Source organism: Neodiprion lecontei, chromosome 7, assembly GCF_021901455.1.
Source record: "Neodiprion lecontei isolate iyNeoLeco1 chromosome 7, iyNeoLeco1.1, whole genome shotgun sequence".
Taxonomy (NCBI): Eukaryota; Metazoa; Arthropoda; class Insecta; order Hymenoptera; family Diprionidae; genus Neodiprion; species Neodiprion lecontei.
The window spans coordinates 2,280,974-2,291,608 of record NC_060266.1 but is presented as its reverse complement, the minus strand read 5'-3'; the positions used below and the strand labels follow the sequence as shown (position 1 = coordinate 2,291,608).

General features: G+C 50.3%; 2 long non-coding RNA genes across 2 annotated transcripts in view; one reads left to right on the top strand and one right to left on the bottom strand.

Annotated features, from left to right (window-relative positions):
* Positions 1-10,635, top strand: part of LOC124295276 — a 214,209-nt gene that overhangs the window by 119,023 nt on the left and 84,551 nt on the right. The window contains exon 4 of the long non-coding RNA XR_006905174.1: positions 8,299-8,393. This is a non-coding gene — a long non-coding RNA (uncharacterized LOC124295276). The remainder of the gene's footprint in view (positions 1-8,298; positions 8,394-10,635) is intronic.
* Positions 81-10,635, bottom strand: part of LOC107220764 — a 66,089-nt gene continuing 55,534 nt past the window's right edge. Inside the window, exon 4 of the long non-coding RNA XR_001525611.2 lies at positions 81-633. This is a non-coding gene — a long non-coding RNA (uncharacterized LOC107220764). The remainder of the gene's footprint in view (positions 634-10,635) is intronic.

Here is a 10,635-nt window from a genome sequence, read left to right as displayed (position 1 = left end):
CCCTGCCGACCCTTCGCCTTCCTTCCCGCCTTCCCCTACGCAGCCCCAACGACGACGTCGCCGTCGCCGCCTTCTCCTCCTTCTTCTCCTTCTCCTTCCCCCTGCTTCACGCCGCCGCCGCCGCCGCCGCCGACGCCGCCGCCTTTTTCTCCACCCCCCTCCTCTGACGACGACTTCGCTTCCCTTCTCCGCCTCCTCTCTCCTCCTGCTGCTGCTGCTGCTGCCGCTGCCGCCGAATCGAGGCCTGTTCCTCGTCTCTTCCTCGCACCTGCTCGCGACGTCGACCCCTGGGTACCCGGCTCCCTGCGTCGTCCCCCTATTTCTTTCCCCACTTTTCCTTGCGGCGGGGGGTCGACGCTTGCAGCTGGTGGTGTTTTGGAACTTTTTGTCGTATCGTTAATGTTGTCGACTCTTGATGATTCGACCCGATCGGGATGATCGCTGTTTTTCTCGTTGACGAAGTCGTGAACCGGGCGGGAGGTGTCGCTCTTATCTTTCGGCTTCTCCTGCTCCCGCCTGAGAGCTGCATCCTTGCGAAGCACGCCAGAGGGCTAGTTCGCCCCGCAGCTCACCCTTTCCCTTATCCCTAAATCTACTCCCGTTTTTTTCTCTATTTGGCTTATCCAGATCCGTCTGAAACAGGTAGAAAATAATTCACCTTTCATTAATCGAGATCGAATAGTACCGATAATGCAAATACAAAAGTCCCTACATCATGCAGTAGATATCCACCCTCTTTACACATGCGTCAAGACCGTAAGAAATTTGCTCCGCCCGCAGCGATCTTTGTTCGAAGTTTATCCAGACAAGTTTCTATTGCAGTCAACTCGACTGCCATGCACCCAGACGTTACAGAATCGTACAAGTAGGATCGATAGTTTGCGAAAGAAAAAAATAATTGATAGTCTCGTGTGCGGTCGTCCTCGAGCAGCTCAGACTTTGCGGGGGGTCTCGCGGTCAAACCTCAAGGGTTGGCATCTGCACCTGAACACTCAGTAACACTGCCAGTGCAACATCAATGATTCACGCAAATCGTAGAGTACGCAGCGGGTAAAAGCTGCGGCTTTAATATCGCGCGGATTCCTCTTTTCTTCTTTTTTTCCTATCTACTCTACTCCCCGTACGTTCTTTAATTTTTCTGTTTACAACGGTACCACCTCACTGCATGGCTTATCTCCTCCCCTCTCCTTCCTCCTCCCCCCCCCCCTCTCTCTCTCTCTCTCTCTGTATCTCCTCTTTAACGCGCGACCCGATCACGCGCATTATATCCATCGAAGTCTGCAGCTCACATATTTGAGGCTACTTTCAATTCCCGCGACGCACATATTCGCACCAACCATGGCAACTTGCCACCGCGATTAGATACCCATCGTTCTCACCGCACAAGCCAACTAACTAACTAACTAACCGACCAACTCTTGCGGTTTTATCGTATCGCGGCAACCGCCCATTCAAAGACTCACTCCGGCAGACTTTCCCGCCTCGGATCGAAGCTTCTTTCCAAGGTGCACAGCTGAGCTCCACCACCTGCCAGTCCCCTTCGCGAGGAGACCAACGCTACGAAAGAACCACCGCGCGGACCAGAAACCTTCGATACAGTCGGGAAGATCAGGCAGCCGGTGTATTCTTGACGAGATCAGATAGAGACCACGAGACGCCAAACGGCGCATCGTTTCACACCGATATAATCGATTACTCCTCGGTACTGTGCCGAAGAGCATCGATGCCACTGGGCCAGCAGGTGACGTTATCGCGATACAGAGCATGTGTCCACCTCGATGACGAAAGGCGGCATATGGCTCGAGGGAAAAATTTCGTTGCCAGATAAGGCTGGCCGGTTCACTTGGCCGTGGACGTGGGTGGGGTTCGGCTTCGAGGGGGTCCCGAGCGCTCCCATGCTCGAGACAAAAGGTGTGCAGGGTGACACCGGAAGCGGCCTCGGGAACCGAACCTATTCCTCCTTCCCTCTCTAGCCTGCGTTACAGCGACGCAGTCGGAAGTAAATGTGAAGGTGGGTAATTACCGCGGCCGATTCGGACTCCAGCCACCCGCAGTTCTGCGTCCGGTAGACTCCGATATCTGCAGACTTCGTTGCCGCCTACGAACGACGCGACGCGAGTCGACGCGACGCCACGGACGGACGAGCAGAGAGGAAGGTACAGAGAAAACTAGGTGTTCTCGTCATTATCCGTATGTATGCGCGGTTCTGTTGTTGTTCTGCATCGTGCAGAACGAGCCGGAGAGAAACGACAAAAAAGTTTTAAAAAAAGAATAAAAAATAGAGTCCCGAACAGAAACGATGCCGCATTTATTTATTGTCTTCTGGTTATGCCTGAGCTGCTACTTTGAGTCGGCCAGTCAGATGAATAATACCGTACAGATAACCCGCTCGGTTTTCACCAGAGGAGGAAATCGGCATCATTACAGGGAGCGGCCTATGCGTCATGGGTCCGTCGAAGTTACCAACCAGATAAGTTGAACAGTCCAGCTCTTTCCTCGTCTCGAGTTCAGAGACTGTAACGATGATCAGGATCATCCGGATCCCCGAAGCAGAGTTCATTAAAACGAATTGCGCGCTTAGAGCTGCAAACGTGGATGTCGAGTTCGCTTTGCAGCGTTTACATCTTACGAGCGAGTATCTTGGAATTAATTGCTGGGAGAGTTGGAGGGACCGGCTGGTTTTCTGGTTAACGTCGTTTCTAATTAGGTAATTGGGTCGACGTTACACGAGCCTCCAACGTCAGAACGATCGTCAGTGTAGGTACGCGTGAAAAAACCTCACCCAGCGTAAAGGTTATGGGAAGATCGCACGAATTCCAGCCCCGGTCGCAGGCACGGCTGATACCGGAACTTGGAACTCACGCGATCGGTTATGACCATGGGGGGAGGGTTGCCGTTCATGCAGGTAACGCCGAGATGGACGCCACGGAGCAATTACGAGCCCGTCGTGTACGCGGTGCAAGCGCACATGTCGACCCCCGCCTGCTGCCGACGCACCCCACATGGCGTTCCATCGGCATTTTATCCGCTTGTACCCCCCGTAGGTGTCATGTGGTCGATGCGTCGTTCGCAGGGGGTGCAGGTATGGGAACCGGCGCGGGGGCATCAGTCCATGTCCTCCACGATCACGTGGAATCGCCGTTCCTGCTACCCTCCACCCTCCACCCTCAACGATCAACAGCTGATTGTTAGCCGCGCGGCAACAATTACGCACAGTGGATGTTGGTTAGGACGCGGTGCGTCGAGGACAGGTAGGTGGGTAGGTAGAGGTACCGATGAAACTACCACACTCTGAAATGCAACCGCAGTACCTATAGCACCACAGATGCAGACACACGCATTACTACCGACGCACAACCCCGATATGCAACAAGTTGACCGGTGTCAATTGATGCGTTATTAATTGGCGGTTAATCGCGTTAATGTACTGACCGAGCTGCCGACCGACCGACCGGGGAATCCCGCTCTATCAACTACTCTGTTTTATTATTATGTGCCGCATTCAAATCATTTTAATTCATTGGCACTGTGCCAAATGCGTCTAGTCGCCCAGCTCACACCCACGCGTAGGCTCGGCTCGTTGTATGGATAATATGGGTTATTTACGAGCTGTTCAACGATGTTTTATAATTCGAATTTCCAAGGTGTGATTTCAATGTTTATGTGGAACGCAGATAATTGCAGAATCACTAGAGTTAGGTGTTACGTTACAACGTTCGAAAACAATACGAGAGACCAAAACAAAAATGATACAATTTTCTACAAGTAATACAGCTTATGCAGTAATAAACTTGAAACTAAAAACTAAATCTAGGACTACCGAAGTCTAAGTTTTCGTTCGAGTTGATCGGGGCTTCCTTTGCCGATTGTGTCTGTAAATACATTTCTGGAGAATTTATTCTCATGACTTCTCGGTCTGTGGGAAAAGACGTCTGTATAATACCGATGACCTGACGCCGTTCGAAGGGTGCAAAAAAAAAAATCATCGGAGACTAATTTCATCTCTTTCTATTTCTCGCTAGAGCCACTGCTAAGAAACTCGGTTAGTTCAACGGTCCTTGCCCTCAAAGGCGTAGGGTGAGAAAATGATCGGTTCAAAGTTGCCCCGCGAGTTCGAGATGAAACGAAGCGACGTGAACTCCTCTTTGATCGCGTTTCATCCGCACTGTCAAAACATCGGAGAGAGAGAGAGAGAGAGAGAGAGAGATCGGTGCCGAGGATTTCAACGCTCTTTTGATGGAAATTTTGAGCCCAAGGATCCTCAGCGTTCGACACCCTTGGCTGCGAGTCGCGAGGGGGCCCCTCGAGTCGTCTTGTTCAGGTGGTTCCTCGGCCGGGTAACTGAGGGGTTTAAAGGGCCAGGTAGAGCTCGGCCCCTCGGCTTTAAGATCCTCAACAGTCGACCCGGTAGCCGAAGAAGCGAACGGCCGGTTTTCTTGAGGAGCGCGTGCCAGCTGCCTTGACGATGTGAGCGAGGCGTAACGGACGCCGATGGCTTCTTAAGGTCGAACCCATTGAATTTAAACGGCAGCGCGTCTTGAAAGGAAGGGGGACGGTTGACGGGCCCAACGTCTTAAAACCCAAAGACGGTTACCTATCCGAGCACCCCGAGGAGGAATCGTCGCGGCGTTTCGCCCCCCTTGGCATCAGGCGTTTCCTTCTTGGCAGGCGGTTGGGCGTCGGGCATACCGGCAGCATATTGGCATCATCGGTGTTGCGCCGTTGGATTACGAGACGGGATATTATCCTTGGTTGGGTATCGTGGCCGCGAGCCAGAGCGACATCCTAGTCAGATTATTACATCCCCGAGACCTGGACGATGGTAGTGGAGAAATCGCGTCCTCTAATTGCGTTCAATTGCCAAGGTTCACCCTGACTGCACGTCTATGCGGCTTATTGCGGGCGACGTCGCGACTTCCAGAAGACGTTTTCATCGAGCCTCGGGCGCTGCCGCTTCCTGATGTGCGGCTACGCCGGGCGGCAGATGTGGGTACGTGCAGCAGGAGGTCCAGTGCTCGTCCGATCATTGAAGCCAATCAGGCAGTGATTGACCGTAATGGACTTGCGTCTTGTCCCCTATCCCAGGGGCGCTCAGCTACGGGACAGGAGAGCCGGGTCGCCGTGGCTCTGATGCCGGCCGCGAACGCCTTGGATTGGGCACCCGGCAATCGCCTCGCGCAAGTGACTAGGACACAGGATGAAGGCTGTGCCGGAGAGTGAGTGAGTGAGTGAGTGGCCGGTGGTATGATAATGAGGAAGGTGACTTCCGATGACGACCCGTCTGATCTGGCGACGCACATGCGCGCCTATATATACCTAACGCTAAAACGAACGTAGACAGAGACGACGATCGTTCGCCGAAAAGCGTTCTCTTCTCTCTTACCAATTCCTTCTCCTCCTCTTCCGACGACGACGACGACGATTTTCGGTATAGGATTCTATGTCCCAGAGGTCGAAAGGTCGAAGCTATTAAAAGCAATCGACAACGACGACGACGACGACGACGGTGACAGAGTCGAGGAATTGGAAGATTGGATTTTAATGCCGCGAGATGGGGGAGCCATTCTCGCAAAACCAGCCTGCTGGAGTCAAGCGCAGGTGAAATGCTCCTCTGGTACCATTACGATGCTATGATCGGATGATTGTGGCTTCGACGTACTCGGAATATCGCGCTGTTGGGGCGGTAATAGCTTGCCTGAGTGTGTTTGTGACTGTGTGCGTGTGTGTGTGTGTGTGTGTTAGCGCGCCCTAAACAAGCTGTTTAGACGACTTTAAGTTAACCCGAATTGACTCAATTGGATTAACCGCGCCCGGCGACACTTGGGAACAAACGTTTCACTCCGCATTGACGTGGATTAAACGCAAACGCGGCGATTCCGCGTCACCGAAAACCGCTCTCGGCGTGGTATACGTACCTACTATATATAAACCGAGATGATGCTTCTCATGCAAATTATCACTATATACATATACTATTATGTGTATAAACGCGTCAAGTTTGTTTTGTCAACTCTGATGCTGATCTCGTTTCTCGTGCTTTTTTTTTTACCGTCCTCCTTTTTTCACGCGAATTGAGCTGGTTAACCGAATTGACTTGCTTAAGCAACGCTTCCGGAAATGAAACCAGCCTCTGTACTCGCGGCTCGCCCGATGCGCAAAATTAGTAATCAAGAACCACGATCATTCTCGTGTGGATATAATTATTATTCGAGAAAAGCCACTGTTACACATTACACTCCGTGAGAAGATAACCATTAAGTATTCTCTCCGGAAATGACCTCTCCAAGGTATCTTTACGTCGAAAAATAAGCCATCATCAACTGGACCGTGATGCGTATACGCTTCGAGATTAACCCTTTTAGTCATGCAATTCGGTTTTGTTTTTTTTTCCACGAAAGTCCAATTATACGTCTCCTATTTATTTTGCAACATTTCTCAGCTAACGAATTACGTTCACGAAAATACGTTGTTTTTTTCCCGCATGTGTTTATTTATAACAATATCAAACAATCATAGATTCGCAAAAAATTCTGATCCTTCCAAAGTTCAACTACGTTTTTATCCGATAATGCAAGAAAATCCAGATATATGCATGGAGTATAAAAAAAAAAGAAAAGAAAAAATCAAAAGTCCTACTATAGCGGCTTCTGTGTCCGAAAGGGTTAATTACAAATTCCTGGGACACTCGACAGTCGCAACTTTGTTCCGACGACCGCGTCGACCTTCACAGAAATTTTCGCGGAACTGTCAAAGTGTGCCAATCGAATCTTCACCGCGGCGCAGGGTAAAAACGAAAGAGAAGCAGTAAAAACTGTTCCGTTACTGGGATAAGTGTAATCGGGGGGCTGGATCACTCGAGTCGGGTCGACGGTTTCCCTCATTCCTTCAATCAACGTCAGTCGGGGAGGCCGGTGTCTAGTGTTTGCGCGATGCAAATACTCGTCGAGGCGGACGGGAGGCGCAGGAACGGAATCGGGACCGAAGTACCGAGAGGGTCCGATCGCATCCTGGGCCGACGACGACGTTCGGATCGGGCGCGTCGCGTACATTCGTCGCAATGATCCGGAGATCGGGTGGAAACAACCCGCGGGACTCGCGAGGCCTCAACAAGTGTTCCGGCGGTGTCGCCCGGCATCGGCGCAACCTTGGAACGAGAGGCGGGCCGGGGGGCCGAGAGGGACGACGAGTAACTCAAGACGTGCCTAAGTGAACCTTCCGGCCGCAGCGTGATGATAGCCCTGAGAACTAACCCGACCCCCGGATACGCGTTCCGAGCCCGTGGCCTGGGCGTCGAGCATCGGCGGCCTCTACTGGGTGTCGCAACCTCGTCGTCACCCCGAATGCGGTTTTCTCGGGCTAAGTTCGCGCCCGGCGTCCCTCGGCGTTGTTCCGTAATCACCACTTCCGGGTAATCTTAGGAGCCGGTCGATTCGGCCCCGATTAAGCGGATATATCGGGGCATCGCCGCGGGGGCGATCATTGTCCGTAAATCCAAGGCGAGTCGGTTCGCCGATGCTGATCGTTGGTAATAACATGTTTGTACTGTGACAGGCAAAGTGCCGCGCGAAGACAAATGGCATCTGTCTCTGTGACTAACCACCCCCGATCCCCTCTCACGTACCGCCCTTAAATATCCTTTCGGGCGTTTTAAGTGACGCCTTCTCGCCTCTCCGTCACCCCCGAGCTACCCCCAAAAAGCCACGGCTTGTATCCGTCCGTCCACCCGGATACTCGGGATTCTCGATTTAAGGTGTCTCGAATGGATTGATAGATGGATGGATTGATGCCGTCGTTGTAGGTAGGCACTAACGACCTTGGAATACCTTTCTGTAAATTTAAATTACAAAGTTACTGCGATTAAAAGAAAATTAGGAACCTCGCCGGGTGTAACAAATACACTGACGTTAATGTCAATAACGAGCGACGCGGTATTATGGAAAATTGATGTCGCGTGTATACACCTCGACTTTTTTTTTCTTTTTTCACTTCTTCTTCCTTCCTTTTTTCATTCCAAACGAATCGGGGAGTCACACTCGAAAACCCAACCAAGTATCGACTCCTCCACCAGCTTGGTGGTAACCTCCTCGTGTTTACAATCCATTATTGAATCGAATTCTCGGTAGGCATACGCGTTATGGTCTCGGTGATTAAGTTTCTCGAAAATGATACTTCGGGACAAAAATTGATACAATTATACTCCTGCAATCATGTATCGTACGCTGATGTTACGACAGCGACGACCGTCAATCGACTGGTTAAAATCGTTTCATACTCAACAAGTTTATAATTTCGTTTCAGATCTGACTGGAAGGAGTTGACGAGAAGTAAAAATTAGCCTCAAGTTGCTGTGCGGTCGAGTTAACTTGGTGTCGTTCCGAGTGTTCTACGAAATGGTAAGTCGAATACAGAGAAAATGTTCCTCGACTCGTTACTTTCATCGTTATTAATCAAGGCAGCTGGTAATTACTCAAATTAGACTTACATGCGATAATCGTTGTCTGTAATCCCCTCTAATTGACGAAAAATCATTCATCAAGCCGGAATGGAATCGGGTGAAGATAATTCCTACCGATGACACCCAACACCGGATATAATCAACGATGGTAAAGACATTATAATTCGAGTATGGTTATACACGGAACTCTACTGCGGAACAATCGCGGTCCTCCCAGGAGACGAGGTCCACTGACCACTACTCGGGGCCACTCGTTCTCTTAGGGTTGTAAAAGTTTTGTCGAAGGCTGGAAGCGACCGATTCCCCGTCTCGATACTCTCGGACAACACTTTCCGCCGTTCGAGCTGCCGCCCCCTCGCGCGTTTCGAAGTCGTCCAGGTGTGTCTCCTTCCGTGGCCATTGTCAACGCACTGTACATATTCCGGATCTGAGATTTTTTTCCGCTGATGCTTGCGCCTTTTTTCTCTCTCTCTCCCATTTTTTTTTTTTTTTTTTCGTCTTTTTTGTCTCTCTTCTTTATCCCCGGCACGAGTGCGTCGAACTTATTATACACGTCGCCCACCTACTACCGTGTAATAGCTGTACGCCAGCCATTCGAGCGTTCTTACTACACACGAAAAGAATGAATCGTATCACGAGATCCGCGTTTGTGTATGATAATTGTAATAGTGCGGGAGTCAACCGGAAGCTTCGGGTAAGCGACTCGCGCAGGGGGAACCGGAACTTTTTTTTAACACCTCTGCTTCCTTTCTCTTTTTTTTCTCTCTCTCTCTCTCTCTCTCTCTCTCTCTCTCTCTTTGTCGCTCTTTCACTCTTCTCAAGGGAATTTTAATTCTCGTCTTGAACTCGCGCCCCAGATTCACCGCAAAATCTCGAGCACGCTTGCACCGGAAGTCCACGATTACGCAACGCCCTCTCCCCTTCTCCCCCTTGGTGCCAAGTCACTCTTGTTCGGGAATTCGGGTAGTCGGTATCAGCGATAACCGCTCAACAAGTTTACTTTGATTTTATTTTTGTACTTGTTTTTTTTTTTTTTTTTTTTGTTTTCAACAAAACTTGCAGAAAATGTGGAAGTGTAGTGTAGCAACGTCGAGGGTAATAAAATCTACCGTAATGTTCTTTGGCAAGCGGTGAAATAACGTGGGGAAGTGCCAGTAGAGTAGGAAACAAATATGTGAGAAGTTGATCATTTCGTTTCATAGACGCAAGAAGTAGATTTTACTGCCTCGTTTTACAGCCAGTAATATCGACTCTCAGGTACACCGACCTCAATAAATATATCCAAATAAGACATTAAAGACTTGACAAATATGGATAGAGAAAATGGTATAAAAAAAAATAAAATAAAAAATATCGTTGCACAGTTTTGATGGCTCCAACGATGCGGCGATTTTTTTTCTTGCGATTCGTGTGCACCGTGCGAGTTGCGCCAAGTTTTCATCGTAAACAATGGAAAATGCATACACACGGGGTGGGTTGAAATTGTTGCAGAAGCCTTCGCGTCTCTGATGAATATTTCATAACCTACTCCGCAGTTCTTCGCCAGTCATTCTCCCCGGCCGATACGCTCGCCGGTTGAAGATTCTAAACGATTGTAAAGTCGGGCAGCACCGCCGCCGTCGTCGGACGTGGGATTATCGTTTATGGCTCGTCCACGTCGTTGTTCGTATAATTGATCCCCGCTTCATGAGATATCGAAGGGTTCCCAGCAATCGCCAAGACGGCAACGAGGCTCGGTGTGATTACATGTAATATCGAATCCACCAAGGGTGGATGAGTTTTTCATGTGACAATTTTAAAATCGATGACACTCTCCCTGCTTTCCATCGTCATCCCCTTTGCGGCTCGCGGCGTAATTTACTGGTCGATGAAATTGTGTGCAAGATTCAGAACCCTTTCTTTCTCCTCTCCCTCTCTCCCTCTCTCCCGATTCCCTTATACCGAGCTCCCCTTGGAAGGGGGAATCGAATGAAAGGCACCGCGAATTTTAACAATCAGTGATCGTGACGATGACGTCCGTCCACTACGAGGTACGCCGATATTAACCGGAACTCGGGACTCGCCTTTCATTTCGGCTTCCGAGTCCGCGCTCTGCCCACTCGAGCACAACCCCTGGCGGACTGTCACATCCTGGAGAGGAGCTCCCAGGAACGGGAGCAGGGCTTGAGTGAGTCCCGTTG